This window comes from Mesocricetus auratus, unplaced genomic scaffold, assembly GCF_017639785.1.
Source record: "Mesocricetus auratus isolate SY011 unplaced genomic scaffold, BCM_Maur_2.0 Super-Scaffold_4256, whole genome shotgun sequence".
Lineage (NCBI taxonomy): Eukaryota > Metazoa > Chordata > Mammalia > Rodentia > Cricetidae > Mesocricetus > Mesocricetus auratus.
Genome location: NW_024429182.1, coordinates 117,441,783 through 117,455,757, shown reverse-complemented (window position 1 = coordinate 117,455,757; position 13,975 = coordinate 117,441,783). Strand labels below are relative to the sequence as shown.

The 13,975-nt window shown below is 50.0% G+C and overlaps 1 long non-coding RNA gene across 1 annotated transcript; it reads left to right on the top strand.

Moving 5' to 3' along the window:
- The first annotated feature begins 491 nt into the window (after window positions 1–491).
- LOC121133451 lies at window positions 492–12,158 on the top strand. Its single transcript, XR_005870293.1, has 3 exons — window positions 492–3,985; window positions 5,470–5,579; window positions 10,773–12,158. It is a non-coding gene; the product is annotated as an uncharacterized LOC121133451 (long non-coding RNA).
- The last annotated feature ends 1,817 nt before the right edge of the window (window positions 12,159–13,975 follow it).

The window sequence follows — 13,975 nt, the reverse complement described above, 5'->3', positions numbered from 1 at the left end:
GTTCTTAGGAAACTGACTCAGTTGTCATAGGGTCCTTGTCTCCCAAGGGATCAGCTGGGTCTCGGAAAGCAGCATGGGGTTGTTTGGGCTGTTAGAAGATGTCTCTGCTGCATCTCCTGCTTCAGGAACAGCTGAGTAATCCAGATGGGAGAGCTCAGAGCCAGGTCTCCAGGAACCCAAGTAAAGAATTAGAAAGATGGGAACATCTCATCAGGCCCTGGCTTGTCTTGATATTGTCTGTCAGCCAAAGCCTTGCTGTATCAGTTTATAAAAATCAGGGTGGTTGGGAGGCAGAGGCAGGCAGATCTCTGTGAGTTCGAGGCCAGCCTGGTCTACAAGAGTTAGTTCCAGGACAGCCTCCAAAGCCACAGAGAAACCCTGTCTCGAAAAACCAAAAAAAAAAAAAAAAAAAAAAAAAAAATCAGGGTGGTTGCAGAACAGCCAGGGCTACATAGAGAAACTCTATCTCAAATAAATAGATAGATGGATGGATAGATAGGTAGGTAGATAGATAAATAAATAAATAAATAAATAAATAAATAAATAAATAAAAATCAAATCAGGGTGATCCAACTGCACCAGCTCCCGCAACTGCAAGAGACTGGCTGCTCAGGGTGAATGTGGGTTTTGCTTTCTGCTCCTAGAAGTGGTACACAGTCATATGGAGGAAGGATATATCCTCTGTCTGTGTCCTCTGTCCAACCTTGTTTTCTAAGGTGTGTGTGTGTGTGTGAGAGAGAGAGAGACAGAGACAGAGACAGAGAGACAGAGACAGAGAGAGAAAGATGTGGTATGTGTATGTATGTCATGTGTATGCAGATACCTGCAGAGCCCAGAAGAGGGCTTCAGGTCCCCTGGAAATGCAATTACAGATGTTGTAAGCTGCCTAACAAGAGTGTGCAAATCCAGATTTGGTCCTCTGGTAGAGCCAGAAGCACTAACTGCTGAGCCATCTCTCCAGCCCTCAATCTTGTTTCCTTAAGCAAAGAATGTCATGGCTCCCTTCTGTCTGCCAGTTTGGTATCATGGAAACCTGCTGGTTAGGAGAGCAGCCATCACCTCTGACAGTGTCATTTCCTTATCAAGTGCCTTGGGAGGGTAAAGAGAAGGGGGAGGGTGTCTCGGTATACCCATCCTTATAAGTCTGCAACTTCTTGCATGCCATTGCATTTAAATACATACTAACATTTCTGCATGTTTATTTGTATAGTGTTTGTGTATGGGGGGGTGGAGAGGAGAGACAGAGATCAGAGGACAACATAAAGAACTACTTCTCTCTGCAGTGTGGGTCTGGTGGTCAAATGCAGGTCGTTAGGCTTGGCAGCTTCCCTAAGCCATCTCACCCTCCTGTGTCCCATCTTAGCTGCCACAGATTCTCTCTTACATTGTCAGAGCAGCAGTGAGGCAGAAGTCACAAGGCTCAACAGCATCCAGGTTCTGGGGCCTTTCTGATTTAATGCAGTAACCATGAGCATGCTACCTTTGGTCTTTGCGAGCTACTGTTTCCACCTGCAAATTCAAGAAATACCAGGGCCCAAGTTCAATCCCTGGGTCTGAGAAAGAAGGAAAGAAAGGAAAGGAGAGGAAAGAGGAGAGGAGGGGGGAAGAGAGAGAAATAGAAATATATAGAGAAAAATAATTTTATTATACATCCTATCTTGATGTTGGGTCACACATTTGTCATGAATAAAATCCATGGAAGACAGCAAGCAAGGGACCAAGCTTAGCTCTTTGTCAGTTACATTGCACTGAGTCATTGTGTTTCCTGATGGTCTGTAAGCTCCATAGAGTAGGGAGAACCCTGACCTGCTCCCTGACCTCTGGATCAGAGAGAATAGCTTGAAAAGCCTTAGCAGGCACATGTACAGGGGTATATGATCTAACTTTGGCCCAGGAAGTTAAGAGGGATTTGTCTGGAGATAGAAGTACCAGAGAAGGCTTCCTGTGCCCAAACATGTCTTTTAGGCCACCAAGAGGGCAGGACAGGGCATCCATGCCAGAGGAGAGTACTCTCTGGCTAAAGGTTCAGAGAAGTTGGGTGTGTCCTGCTGGACAGGGCATGAGGTTTGGTATGGAGCATCGGGTCAGATGGTGGAAGCCGAGAATAACAGGCAGGGAGCCAGCTAAAAGAACTGGCCTGGCCATCATGGATACGAGATGGGTGGGATGGAGGCTGTCAGGCCCTGTGCCGCCTAGGCCAGCTGGAGCTGAGCAGGCATGCCCACTCTGTGCCTGTCACCTTGTAGCACTTGGCTTGGACTCTAGTAGCTCATGGAGCCGTTTCCAAGTTTGCAAGGAAATTGTGGAGCTCAGAAATTGGACATCTTCCATGCCACATTATTTTCCTACCACAATCACTTATTCATTCATTCAACATTTATTGACTGCACATTATGTGTCAAGTAGGGCCTTGGGGACATAGAGGAGGAAACCACAATCCCCTACCCATTCCTGTAGCTCTTCTAATATGGAAGTTTATGTATCCATCCACAGCAGGGCTGAGGGGAGGGAGTGCTGAGTTAGCAGGCATGGGATATGACAGTTATCATCATTCTGTGGCTTCTGGCCTCCCTTAGCCCCCTCCACTCCTCAGGAACCTGCAAGAACAAAGTCAGAGGCCATTTCCTTCTTTGCCCATCGTGACCATCAGCTGTGATTTAGCTTCAGCCAGACTTCAATTCTCTAGATCCCACCGGTTCTACAGTTTCCCTTTCTCCATTTAAAACAATTTTGATCTTAAGAATCAGAATATCAGTAACTCATTAAGATTTATGTGTGAGCATAGTAGGAAACATCTTTTTTTGTTTGTTTGTTTTTGTTTTTGTTTTTCGAGACAGGGTTTCTCTGTATTGTTTTGGAGACTGTCCTGGAACTCGCTCTGTAGACCAGGCTGGCCTCGAACTCACAGAGATCCGCCTGCCTCTACCTCCCGAGTGCTGGGATTAAAGGCTTGCGCCACCAACGCCCGGCAGTAGGAAACATCTTAAGTGCAATTAAATAATAAACCATACCTGGAGGAATTCATGGATAGATGCTTTCTTCTCCCTAGACACTGGAAGCTTGTCTGGAATGCCAGGTTCAGAATTCTACCTGGATCCCCCAGTGCAGCTCTTGGTAGTTAGGCCTGCATGTAAACTGACAGTAGTGAGCATCTGGCCACCACCTCCCCACACAGCCCTGCAAATGCATCCTTCCCTAGCCTCAACCCTCTAGCTCCGACTATGGGCTTTTTCTGTCCCTTGCCTTCCAAGACCAGGAAAGACAAATGGTTTTCTTCTCATTACTACTACTCTGGAAGGTTTGTTACTGGTGTGTGTGTGTGTGTGTGTGTGTGTGTGTGTGTGTGTGTGTGTGTGTAAGACAAAGCTCTTAGATATTCTGGCTGCATGGAAGTCCTTTCTAAAACTTTGGCCATCAGAAGACTAGGAGGATTATCTATCCTGTCCTCTACTTCCTTACATGCTGTCCAGCTGTTGCTGGTGGGCAAGGTGAGTGTACTTGAAATAGGCTCTTCTGTGGACGGGTGAGTAGCTGCTGGACTCTTTCTAAAACTTCTGACTTTTATGTAGGAAAGCCAGGGTCTGTGAGGATGCTCTCCCGGGAAGATAGCATGTACTTTTAGTTATGTATGCTGAACAACAGAACAAGGGGTGTTCAGGGTCTCGCAGCAAGTGGGTCTTCCCTGCACTGGGTGGCCTTGGCTCCCTTCTGGCTTCCTTTGCTTAGATTTCCTGGAGGAAGTTTACTGAATAAATGTCACATCCACAGAGACTTGCCAAGGGTTTAAATGTGGGAGCCAGCTGACAGCACACACTCTCAGTCACGAGGCTTCCTCTGGAGCAGAGTGGCACAGACTTCCTTGGTGAAGAAGGAGGTGTACAGTTGTCTCTTTTCCTGTTCTGCTGTCCCTCTCAGGGGCCCTGTCTCTTCCAGGACATCCTCCAGGATCAGAAGAGAAAGGACAGCTTGGTGATCTACTAAAAAGGTAGGTTCCCTTCCAACACAGGCCATGGTCCACATACACATTTATAGCTCTTCTAGAAGCTGTTCCTTCTTTGTGTGGACTGTGGGTGGACGGTCCAGGTAGAATTCACTCTCAGTTCACTGTCGTTGTTACTATTTTTCCTTCACTGGGACAAAAGCAGCCTTATTTTGAGGAAGACACTGAAATAGGGAAGCCAGATGTGAGGATGTATACTTCCACTCCTGGCTACTCCGGAGGCTGAGGCAGGAAGAATGCTTGTGCCCAGAAATTTAAGGTCAGTTTGAGCAACTAATAAGGCCCTGTCTCAAAATATAATACAGTGCAATTAAATAAATAAACATATGGAATGTTCCCTTTTGTGGGGCCAGTTGCTTTCCAGGTTGACCCATATATAATTTCTTTATTGTTAAATCAACAACAGTCAACTGTTGACTGTTCATTTGGTTCAAGCTAATAGTTTTCCATCATGAGACAGTGCATGTTAACCATTTATGTTTCTCTTCATCCCATGACACCCGTCAAAATTATTTTAACAGCAAGCAACTGGAGCCTGAGATGTGCTGAAAGGAAAACTATCCCAACCAGACTCCACTTTGCTCCAACTTCAGGATATATTGTCTTGAGATACAGGGCAATCAAGGTGGCTTTTAAAGCCCAGATATGGTGGTTCATGCCTTTAACCCTAGTACTCAGGAGATGGAGGCAGGAAGATAAGAAGTTCAAGGTCAGCCAGGGCTACATGAGCTCCTGCCTCAGAAAGCAAGCAGAAGAAGAAAAGGAAACACAAAATGGCTTTGGCTGTCCTTTCTTTCATCATTAACACAGAAGGAGAGCCTCTGAGATAGCAGAGCCATCCCTGACTGAGGACTGGACTGTTGTAGGCTGGCCTGACTCAGAGCCCTTGCTTCCATCTGGACGGGGAAGTTGTATTTTTCTTCTCCATCCTAGGAGACCGGGTGCAGTGGAGAGGGGGTGCTGAAGCACTCGCTGCCTTGCAGACACACCATAACCTTTTGGCCACCCCAGTGGCGGGAGCTTCTGATGAATGCACTTGCCGTCCAGGATCCGTTACACCATTGCCAGTGTGTCTGTGGTCACCTCTGGGTGTGCGTGTGTTTCTTTTTTGTGTCTTCGTGTCAGTGTCAGGCTGTGTGTCTATTTATGTCAGCCTGTCTAGGCGCGCTCAGTGCCACAGGGAGCTGGGGGCGGTGTTGGTAAAAGGAAGACATTTCGAAGCCTCAGCTCTCTCCCTCAGGGACGTCAGAATGCTGGTTGTATGTACTTGGACACACACAGACACAGGGTTTTTCTCATGTTGTTCATTGTGTGGGGGTACACTCAAGTGTCTGGCCAGGTATGGCCCGAGCAGTGGCCTGGCTGGGGGAGCCCCATCTGCCAAGAGCTCACAGAGTTGCCATCCTGCCCTCCATGTCTATAGGGAGCCTGTCCCTTTGCAGTTTACCATCTCCGTTCTAATTTATTAGATGGGAAGGAGGAGAAAATGAAACGCAGCCTGAAGACAATGGCTGAGAAAGCCTGACGTCCCACCCTGCACAGCAGCCAGCGCCTCCTTTCCCCCTTTGCTAGCCCTGAGGTAAGAAAGAAAAGAACCCCCAAACCATTCTGCTAAAAGTTATACTCGTCCCTTGCACATTCAGAGTTAGCTGTAGATTATTGAAGGAAGAAGTCACCAAGATGAAGGTTTGAGTCACAGTTTGTGTCTATCTGCTAGGCTCATGGACACAAGGCCCTTCATCCAGTCTGGGGCTCCCAACTCTCAGTCCCAAGACTCCCAACTCCCAGCCAAGCAAGGGAGGGGCAAGGGGCCCAAGGCAGCTGCAGGGGCTATGTTAGTAAACACTTTACTGGCTTCCTATTTTCTTCACACACACCCCCACCCTTCTCCACTCCCCGATGCCCCTTACACACTCCCACCCCCTAGCATCCCCCTTTCTGTGGCCTGCACAATGAGCTCATTGTCCCGGGTGTGATTTGAATAAGGGATCTGCGGTCCTGTTCCCAGCATTGTCCAAGGGGCTGGGAAAAACCCCAGTGCAGGCAGGAGGACCAGACCAGACAGAGACAGATGCCTAAATTAGCAACAAAGCTTTGTGCAGGTCTCCCGGACAAGGGCTCGCCTTGTCTGCATGGACTCAAGGGTGTGGAGCTGGCCGGCTGCTCGCATGTCTCCCCATGTTAATTAGTTTTGCATGCATGTCTGAGAAGGTGCCAGGGGAGATGTGTTTGCCTTCCTCCTCCCCCAGGAGGGGGCCCTGTTTGTGGCTGGCCAGTGGACTGGAGGCCCAGGAGTTGAGCTTGCCAGGGCTGGGCTGGGCTTACCTGGGGAGCTAGGCTCAGGCTCTGGATGGGGAATCCCAGCTCTTCCCTGTCTGCTGCCCTTTGCCTTATGGGGAGCCTGGCCTTGCTCTGTGCCCCCTCCACTCCTTCCCCTACTGCTGAAAGTTGGTCAGCTCTGACTACAGGGAACTCATTGGCTTCCACCCAGACCTAGGCTACTGCCTGTCCATCTGTCAGTCTGTCTCTTGCGACACAGGGCCCCTTGGGACCAGGCAGCAGAAGCGACCAGTCTGGGCTCTCTTCTGTCCCAGAGCCAGATGGCCAGTCGGCTTATCGCATTACGGCCTCCTCTGTCCCCAGACCCCTGCCGTCCATAGCAGGTCAGGATCTTGTTTGGGATATGATGGAGAAGCTCCCTTTTAGGCTCTTGTAGTAGGGTGGTAGACAGGGTACAGTCATGGCCTCGCCACTGGCTTACTGTGTGGCCTTGGACAGTACAAGTCCCTCTGACTCTTAATCTCAGTAGCAAAATGATGAAGCTGAGCTGCCGGAGCTCCTGGTCTCCTCCTAGCTGAGGAGCTCTTTGCTGACGGTGATGATCTCAGCTTGGGTTCCTTTAGTACAGTGACAAGAATGACACTGGTGAATTCTGATGGGGTGGGTGGGGTATGGAAGGAGGGATTCAATCACTGCATACGCTCAAGTGGGGGCAGTTTGATGGAGGACATGTTTCCCCAGACCCTCACAGAGCTCCCTCCCAAGCCTGAGTCTTCCTCTGGCCTGTCTGCAGCAGTGATGGAAGCCACCCCAGCCCAGCGTAGGAGAAGCTGGACGGAGAGCAACTGCTGTCTGGGCCCCCAAATTGTCCCATGTTCACCCCCTGCATGCAGTCCCTGGGAGAGGGCACAAGGCTGAGAAAGGCTGGGCACCTCCAGGTTAAGCTTAGCCAGGCCTCCTAGTAACTCCCACAGAAAGTGAGGGGCAGGCGTGCAGTCTTGTTCCTCTCATTCATGTGCGAGCGTCTGACTTCCAGCTCTTTGCTGGTCTCTTCCCGCCCCTTGTGCCCACTAGTCTTGCCCTCGTGTGACATAGCATTTGGGTTACTGAACATTCAAGCCTAGGACTAGTCAGTCCTAACTCCCTGTTCCTTTCTGATTGTTTTTAACCACAGATGAACCAAGCGTATGCCATTCTTTATAGACAGAAAGGATCTCTCTCTCTCTCTTTCTGCTTCTCTGTCTCTCTGTGTGTCTGTGTCTGAATTGTAGATAGGATCTCTATGTAGTCCTAGATGTCCTGGAATTCCCTATGTACTCCAGACTGGCCTTGAATTCACAGAGGTCTGCCTGCCTCTGTCTCCTGAGTACTGGGATTAAAGGTGTATGTGTGTCACCACTCCCAGCTACTGTGTGTCTTAAATAAGTCGGGGTGTCTTTGGGTCTAGAAATCCCAAGGTCTTTGGGAAATATTCTGGTGCCTGGTTGGTTCCCTCTCTTGTTCCTTCTTTGCCAGCCCTCTGTCCTCAGACATGGTGGGAGGTGCCCTACTCTAAAGTGGGCATCTGGTCAGAGACCCACAGGAACTCTGATAGGCCTCTGTGTCTTGCCGACAACAGGTGAGCCTGGGCTTTTCTCTTCTTATTGCATGGCCCTAACCAGTTTCCTGCTTCTCACCTCCCTCCATCTCAATACCTCTCCCTGCCTCCTGAGCTGTTCTCACTCGAGCTGGAATCTGGTGCAGCAGCCAAAGCTTAGTAAAGAAGGGTATAGAAGCCAGACAGAGTGAGCCAGGTGCCTGCAGTAGAGGTGGGAAAGAGAAGATGGCAGGGCCTTGGGGGAGTTGCCTACTGCCCTCCCTGCCCCATCCCTCCCTTAGCTGCCTCAGCTGCTGCCTCAGCTGTATCTCTGAGCTTCTTAATCTGGTGATCAGTGCGGTGCTGGGAGGGCGGGCTGGCAGAGGCTTTAGGAGGTGACAGGGGATCTTAGGAGTCACACTCTGCTAATGGAGCATCACCAAGTGTCATGGCAAAGCTGGAGAATCACATTCCAAGCGCAGCTCCTCCTCCAGAGGCAGCACACTTGGCCAGGCTGGACCCAGGATGGGTGGTACCCAGTGAAAGCCAGGACACAGGCTCTGCCTGATGCAAGGCATCACTGTGTTCTTTGTTCCTGAGAAGGAAACTTCTTGAGATTGGTGCTTTCTAGGTCTTTCTATGTGACTAGGCCTTTATTTTTCCATAGATGCCCTGTATTCCAGCTCCTGTCTTCCAGCTGCCAATCCCAATTAGAAGTGGTGTCTGTATGTTACAGGTAGCCATTCTCCTGGTCAGCCAGGAAATGCTATCAGAGACGGCCAGACCTGTCCTACAGTAGAGTGGTTGTGTTAGACGGGATGCCTTCCATATTAGTTTGAGTGGCTCTGTGGAAAGCCAGAGAGTTCAGAAATTGAAGGTCCAGGTAGTTCTGCCTTGTGGCCATCAGGAGGCAGGCAAAACCCTGGCTGGAGAGAAGGGACAGAGGAAGAGATGCTAAGGACAAACACTCAGTCCTGGATCCATGGGCACTTAGATCCCTGAATGTCCCGGGACCTCTAAAGCCTCATCTATAATGCTGGAATAACTCCTGCCTGTGGAGTTGCTGTGACTGGTGCAGGCATACATGCCTTTCCCCGTAACTATGTGACAGATAGGAAGGAGTTGAACTTTCCAAGGTCCCTTAATATGGCTGTGTTTGGTGGGATGGAATCAGTGGTGATGTTCAGAGTATTAACTACCAACTGGCCTAGTTACCAGTATTGCAGAGGGCACAGCTGGGCCCAAGTCAATCCATTTGTCTTTTTGTCTCTGTTCTATCACATAGGTGTCTATTCATCAGCCAGCACACAAACCTCCCTCAGGGCAATCCCTGACAAGATGGCAGGATGCATGATCCCAGGCTCTCCTTTGCTCTCTCACCAGGTCGGGTGGGCCTCCCATGGGGCACACCCCATCTGATCTGAGCTCTAGGCTGGCGATGGTGAGAACCTGCCCAGCCTCTCTCTGTGGGGATATGAGCTCTGCCTGGGTCTCTCACTGTCCTTTTCAGAAGCACTGTGGTCCAAGGAGTCGGGCTGTCCTCATTCTGACTCACCTCGTCATGCCTCTGCCTTCTCAGGGGGCTGTTAGTGAGAGGGCGATGCTGGAGGTGGGATGCAGCCATGTTATGTTCCTGAAGAAAGCTGGCCTCAAGGCAGCGTAAGTCTTCAGCTCCAGAACTTTGGAGACTATCCCCCGCCCTGGACATGTGCACCTGGACAGTCGTAGCTTCTACTGGGTTTTCCTTGCTGACATCTTTCCCTTTCAGGGTTCAAATGGCCTAGTAAAGAAACGAGGTCACAAGAAGACCAGCCCCACTCACCCGGAAGTCAGAGGGTCCTTGGCCCTGCAGCCTGCCATCCTGCTTAGTGCACTAACAAGCCTCTTTCCTCTGCAGACCCGGGGAGGGACACTGCTGGTGACAGTGTCTGCACTGCAGTCACTTAGCTGTTACAGTTTTTAATTTGGGAATTCTTGGGTTTTGGTTTTTTTTTTCCTGCTTTGTTACCTGCAAGTCACCCTACCTTCTGCTCCCTAACTTTCAGGAAACTCAGCCTTTTCTCCTTCTAGTTGCCCTGAGACACTTAAAGCCTACAAAGAAAGAAAGAAACAAACAAAACCCTAGAAGCTTGTCTCATTGCTTCCCTTCAGCGTTGGAGAGGTTTGTCCTAGAGCAAAGGCCTGGGCCAGACAGTGTGTTTTGGCCTGAGTCTGGATATTTTGCCTTCTCCTCTGGTTCCACGTGCTCTGAACAGTGCCCCGTGATTTCAGGAAGGTTGTCATATATTTGGGACCTTCTCTGGGCCAGAGCCCCTTAGACTCCACGAAGGCCCCACTTTTTCTTGATGTTGGGTTTCTATCCCTGACTTCCTCAGCCAGTGACTCCTCTACAGGCACAGCTGAAACAAGTGTGATTGTGAAGGGTAGAGGTGTGAAGCCAACACTCTTGTATGACCAGGGCGACCCTGGGCCAGCACATAACTTCTCTGAGCACTGATTCCATGTTTCTAAAACGAGAAAGGGGTGGGGAGGTGCTTCCGGGGTAGAGCTTCCAAAGCATGCTCTCAGGGCTTTGGGATGTATCCTTGACTCAGAATATAACAACAATGATAGTTACCATACCTGTCACATAAATGCACACAAGACATATTAATAACATAGAAAAGTACTTTGGAACGAGTTCAATCTCTTTTATCTCTTAATTCCAGCTGCATTCAGAGGCCCTGAAGGTCATGGTTATAAATAAGTCCTATTCTGGCTTCAGAATTTCCCTGCTGGGGAGGTCCTGAGACAGACTTGGAAGAGCCTCTCTCCTCCCCATTTCTCCTTCCCAGCCCTCATAATATCTGAAGGGGTTCACAGGACACCTGCCTCCCTGAGTGCCAGCTGCTCACAAACTATTTCTCTTGTCTTTAGATTGTCCTGTGAAGGGAAGTGATGGGACAGGCTCTGTTCAGCTTCCATGAACCAAGACACAGAAGTGGTAACTCCTGCCAGGGTCACGGGACTGCTACAGAGCCAAGCCGCTTCAGAAACAGAAGAGCAGAGCAGGAAAAGAAAATGCTGCACCACCACCCTGAGGCTGCTGCAACCCTGCCACCAGGGACTCAGCAGGAGACCAGGGAATATGCTCCCCAGCCCTTCTAGACAGCCTTTGTCACTGACCTGCTGGTCTAGCATCTCCTCCAGGCCTGCCCATGCCACACATTTTGGGACCTTTGTGGGTCTGACAGGCACTTGGGAAATGGAAACATCACCATTGGCATTTTTGCCCCGAACAGCTAGGCAGCACCTTGGGAAGTGCTGCCAGAGGAAGCGAGGCCAGCCCCCCAGGAGTTAAAGGCGCTTCTCCCCAGCTGTCCTCCCCTTGGTGCTCCTTCGCCTCCCTCCTCCTGCTCACAGCAGGCAGGGCCTGGAACCAGGAGCCATGCTGCTGTGCTGTTGCCAGGGGAGCTGGGAGGCAGATCGGAGCTATGCAGGGGAAAGGCTCAGCCTGTCAAAGTGTCTGAGATGAACCACGCCATCCCTGTGCAGCTGGGCTCAGATGTGTCTCGGCTCTTGTTCTGTGCCTGAGAACGGTGAAGCCCAGTGAGGTTCAAGGGCACACTCGCTATTCATTAGTCAGGGGTTCTTGACGTCCTGTCTCTCCCAGGCATGGGTCCCCCTTCCTCTTTCTCTCCCTCCTGTGACACATTCCTGGGTGCCCGTGGTGAGGACTGCACACCCCCTCCTGCACAGCCCCCTCCACACAGACCCTGAATCAACTCCTGTTAAGGAGACCAGGCGGGACAGAGACAATGGCTCCAAGAAACCATCCAGGCGGGACACCAGTCACATTCCCCTGCCCTCCACGCCCAGGGCTCCTATGGATCCAACTCTGCTGTGCTCAGGACACCCTTGGGCCCCCAGCCTGCAGAGGCCTGGACAGAAGCAGACCACTAGGTGCTGCCCTACAAACAGGCCAGTGGCATGCTGTTCTCAGTGGACCCCTCGGTGCCTCTGTCCCACTGGCTGGGTCTTTTTTGTGCGGTTTGTTGGAAAGTAGAAGCTGTACAGTATTTTCTGAAATGTCGCTATGTCAAAATGTAAAAGGCACATATCCTTGCTTACTAATTCCATGACTAGGAATTTACTCCAGATACATTTACTAGGAAGCATTGACAAAGAACTGTGGTTCCGCTAATGAGTAATTTAACACTATGGAATACAACACAACTGTAAACGTGTGGCAGATCTCTACACGCAGGCTAATAGGAAAGGCTGACTAATAAATGTAAGTGAATAAAATAAATAACAGAACAATCAAGGGCGTTCTTATTTGTATACACATCAGCATGTCTATGCCTGTGTATGGATGGTTCCTGAACATCACTGGACAACAACCTCTGGGAAATGGGAGGGATTTCTTCCTGTATGTTTGTGTTTGTTTTTTCTCTGTGTTTGTGAAGTGCTTTTATTGAAAAAAGAAAGGGTAGTAGTCACTTAATAGGCTTAACTTCTCTCAGTCAATGAAGGGTAGGCACTCCAAGACAAGGTGGTGATGTGGCAGGGAAAAGTGTCTAACAGTTCTGGTGGCCTCTGGCCAATGGCCTTTCTGCAGCCTAATAATTGCATGTCATCATCACGGCTGCTACTGTTAACCAAAAGCACACTTCATTTCAGACTCGGCTCTCTGGTTACTGCTTAGGTGAGTGTCATACTTCAGTCTCACACGCAGGAGACAGAGCAAGGAAACCAGGGGTTTTGGTTTCTCCGAGCTGCTTGGCAAGTGAGGGGCAGAGTCAATATCCCAGAGTGGGTAAGTCAAGCATGGATTCTGATTTCCCTCTGGGAGGAGCTGTTTTTGAGGAGGGGGCCTTGTGGGCTGTCTTGATTAGAGTAGACACCTCTACCTGCTTTAGCCCAATGGTAGCGCCCTGCTGGGGACATCCTGGCTTCAGGAGTGGCCTGACTCTGAAAGGCTCTATCTGCATACACAGCACGTGTCCCCAGATACACCACCTGACCCTGCTGCTCCCAGTGCTAATCAAATGCCTGCCTTTACCCCCAAAGGAGTAAATTGCTTGCTAGAGGGTGTCTGGAAAAGGCAATGTGGAGCTGAGCCTGGACGCTTGGAATCCAACACAGGTCTAGGTACAACATCCCACGGAGCTCTGTGTTGGGCCCTGAGACCTGGGAGCCAGAAAGGAAAGATTTACAGTAGAGTTGGCCAGAGAGGTACCTGGGAAAGCCACGGGGGTCCCTGGACTTAGATGGCAGCTGGGGGAGGGGTTGTCAGGTGCCAGGTCTCCCTCTTTGGTGCAGTGAGCCCCAGTTTTCTGTGGGAACCACTAGTCCACTCATTTTACAGGTGACACTCAAGTTCAGAAATGTTAATGTCCCAAGTCACAGCTGAAAAGTGCCCGAATCAGATTTAACATCCGTCTCAGGGATTGCAGTCTGGACTCCTAACCCCAAATACATCCTATTTGGCTGGGTCACTTAAAAGGGGTCTCCTAAGCCGGAACCCCTCCTGGCCAGTCCCATGTGAAGAAACATTAACCTCCCCCTCCAAGGTTCCCACAATATCTCTCCTGGGGTCCTCCCTAATTCTGTCTAATCTCACATCTGGGATATGCCAAGCCTTGGAGCCTGGGCGTTAGAGCTGGAGAAAGAATTAAGAGCCACACATAGACTGGGAACCTTCAGTTAGGATTACTGTTGAGGTCTACACCATCGGTCTCCTGGGGGCTGGTCATCTGTACCCTGTAGACTCGATCCTTCCCTCTGGTCCTTGACCTGAAAGCCTAATGGGCCCACCCCATTGCTGCTCAAAGGTTGACCTGTGGGGGGCTGAGGAACAGACCTGTGGGAGAGCAGAGATGACGCTCAGGTTCATGAGCCGTTGGAACTCCCCCAAAGACATTGTTTTCTTTTTGTTGTTGTTGTTTGTTTTGTTTTTCAGGACAACCTTGAGGGAGAAGTAAGAGAAATTCTGAAAGACTCTTCCAACCCTGGGAACCCTCTGCCTCTTTTATCCCAGCTTACAACAAATACAAGCTTGAAAAAAAATGTCTCTAGTAATGTTTTTTTCTGAGCAGATAAGAGTGAGGAAAGCAAGATTCAGCCACTAGCAAAGA